This window comes from Hipposideros armiger, unplaced genomic scaffold, assembly GCF_001890085.2.
Source record: "Hipposideros armiger isolate ML-2016 unplaced genomic scaffold, ASM189008v1 scaffold_0, whole genome shotgun sequence".
Lineage (NCBI taxonomy): Eukaryota > Metazoa > Chordata > Mammalia > Chiroptera > Hipposideridae > Hipposideros > Hipposideros armiger.
The window spans coordinates 6,230,785-6,234,279 of record NW_017731350.1 but is presented as its reverse complement, the minus strand read 5'-3'; positions in this window follow the sequence as shown (position 1 = coordinate 6,234,279).

Sequence of the window (3,495 nt, the reverse complement as noted above, 5' to 3'; positions counted from 1 at the left end):
AGCACACAAAGTCAGTTTGACTTGCATAACGTGTTTTGTTACTAAGTCTTCGTTACAAATTCTTAGCAGCCTGTTTCAGAGCAATAATAAAAAAAAATGAACAAGTAAAGGGAGAAGGAGGGGCAAAGAGAGAGGGAGGGGGAGAGGAAAGGAGGAGAAGAGCAGTGGAAACACCGACACAGCCTTACTACTACTCTTCAAGAATACCAGCAAACCCCATGTGGACTTGATGCCATTTTTTGCTCTTTGAGCCAATCACAAATTACTGGCTCTCTTCCTCTGTGGGATGCATGTTTCTTTCTTCCGTTCTTGCAAGGAGCAATGCCTCTTTCCCTATTCGGGATGTTTGGGATTGGTTTGCTTCATGTTGACCCTCGGCCTCGCCTGCTCTGTCTGTCTGATCTTTTCTGAACCTTACATCACCAAGAAGAGATGGCAGGTGAAGTCATGCAAACGTTGGAACTCAGATGCGATATTGCTTCCATTGCTTCTTGATCTTTTCTTTCTTCCCAATGCTCTATTTTATTGCCTCCTACTCATGAATCAAATGTTTTCTGCTTCTGAGCCACATCATGCGCCTGCCTGAAGCACTGCTTAGATTTTCTCTCTGGGGTATCGTTTGTGTGAAGACCACTGAGATGAAAGCCCTTCAGTGTTTGCTCTTTCTGACACCTGGGAGGCAGAGCCCAGGCACAGCATTTTGTATTCTAGCTGCTAAGCGCTCGAGTCAGACGGACACAGAAAGTTCAAGGTCCAGCCACATTCAGCATTGGTATCACAGAGCTGCACACTTCGACTATCATTTGTGGCAGGGGCACTGGCTTTAGAAGCATGTTACATTTAAGACATAAGAAGAGGGAAACCCTCTACGTCTTCAAATTTATTCATTCACCAGACCAAAATCATAAACCCTGTCACAAAAATCATTTGTTCTGAGGGACTGTCCCAATGAAAGGGCAGTTTTCTTATGTTTACAAGGAGCCTGAACACAGATTCATCCTGCTGCTAGCATATGAAAGAGAGATAAAGGGTCTGGGATAGCATGTCCGCTTCATTGTTTTATGAAGAGGCTACAGGGAACCCTAACACCAGCTGGAACTTGGCTTTGATATGATAAAACATTTACCTTGGAACCAAAAGTATAGGAACTCAACTAACAAGATATTTCTTGAAGCCTCAGAAAATGGAAATGGAGGGAGAGACAGCCCAGACTGCTAGAAACAGCCCAGGCTTTTGTAAGGAAGTAGAGATTGACACAGGCTCAGCTACCTTCTAGCTGTAGGAAACTTGGGAGTGTTTTTTACCCTCTCTGGGCTTAAGTTTCCTCTCATCGACATGGACATGTCGCTAATGCCATCTGACTTGCAGGATGTGAAACTTGTTTAAACATCCACTATGTGTGCCTAATTATGACCTCGAGCACCATACATTTCTTAACGATGTGTCTCATGAAAACCAAAGACGCTGATTTATCCTGGTGGTGTGGTGTTTTGGTGTCTTGAATCCATTAACAGAATCCAAAGCCTTCCTGAAAGCCAGAGCTTTGAAAATCTTGGTAGACTAACAGGGCTTTTGCTTAATTCAGTCATTTACTTAATATAAACTTAATTACTTGCCAGGCTCTCAGCATCTAGCTGAGAACAATTTAGTGGATGATAAATCCTCCCAGTCAAAAAGTGAATGCAAGGGTTTGGTGAGATTTTTTTGGACACACTCAAAAGCCCAAACAGAAGTTTCCTTTTACTAAAAGAGTAAAAGAACTTTTAGCAAAAGTTACAATTGTGCATATAGCTTGTAGAAATATGAGTTTGATCATTTTAAGCCATTTCATACATTTTTGAGATGTCAACACTTTAAAGAGAATCTGTCAAGATAATTAAAATGTGTTGAGAAATTCTATGAGCATAGAGGAAAATTAAAGGTTTTTTTTTTTTTTTAAAAAATAATGATTGCATGAAAATAGGACCATACCCCATTGGGTGAAGCCCTGAGGTACAGCTCAGTTCTAGGCAATTAAACACTTATGGATAGAAGAGGAACATATGGAAAATTTTTTTTTAATTAATAAAACCAAAGAGATATGTTATAATATATTGGGGAGACTGCCCCAGCCTTAGGGGAAGCCTGAAGCTGCCCAGGAAGCTTTAAATCTCAGCCCCAGACTCCTTATAATCAGGGACTTTTCCAGTTTACCCTGAAGGTAAATATTTCAAAAGCTGCAGCCCCACTTACTTGCTTCTCACAATCTCCCATTATTAAAAGGCCATTTTCTCCGAGACTCTTTTGAACCACGCATTTTAAACTGCTGCACCTGCTCTGAAATCATGTCTTAGAAACCCATGCTTTCTGTTCAGTTACTCTTTCCCGGGGCCCCTGCTCCCAGATCAGCTGATGTTTCTACAGTTATTGATCAGTCTCAGGTGAAGCTGGGTTCAGAGCCACCCATCTGCCAATGCATGTTTTTGCAGGGCCTTTATTAACTGCCCAGGGGAGCTCCAGTGAACCCTTAAGAGTTGTAAATTTCACGCTTACAAGAATCTCTCCCTTCCCCTAATTTCACATGCCAGCTTAACAACTTCCTCTTTCTTACAGGCAACACTGACATCTTAGCAGTGACTCTATTCAGTGCTGAGGCAGAGTGGCATGAAATAAATTCAATTCTTGTGTCAGGTTTCCTAACGCATTAAGTCTGTCATCCCCTCTTAGTGTGTGTCCAATCAGTACACCTTGGGTCTTCGTTTCTAATTGTTTGGGCAATGTGTCCTCTAGTTCCTTTGATCCTTGGGTTGTGGAAGGATCGGGACGTTCCTCTCCCCTGAGATCAAGGGCAGTGTTGTAACGATGAGCAATGAAATATGTGAGGACAACCCAGAGCTCCACAATCCATGTGAGATTAAAAAAAAAAAATAGAGAACTTCATAGTGTTCCTTTCTCTGATAGAGTGGAGAAACCATAATTAATCAAGTTTACCTGTATGAATTATTCACAGCTCTCTTAATGAAACATTAGAAATGTAGCTAGACATAATACTGTGGATTATATACAGCTGGCCTTGAAGCCCATTGAGTCAGCCACAGAGTCAGTGGAAGCCAGTGGCCTAGCTAAATAACCTTCGCATGAACCTTCTTTTCTTCATTTGTAAAACGGGGATAATTCCTATTAAACCTTGTTTCAGTGTTACTGTGAAAATCAAATGAAAACACATTAAAAAGCAAATTGAAATAGGAAAAAGCATAACCAAATGGCAATTCAATGCTATTAGGTCCTGAAATTTGTCGTGTTGAAAGGAGAATATGTATTACCAGAAAAAAAATTTTTCCTTTCGGAAAATTAATTACTCTTCAATGAGATAAAGACTTGCATGTTGTGGATGAACAATAATAAAGAGGCATCAAGTTGAAGTCCGTGTCCACGGTAAATAAACTCTGAAATTCATGTAATAGATGTGTGACTATAAAAGAATAGTTTAGTTACTTATAGTCTCTGAATTTTTTT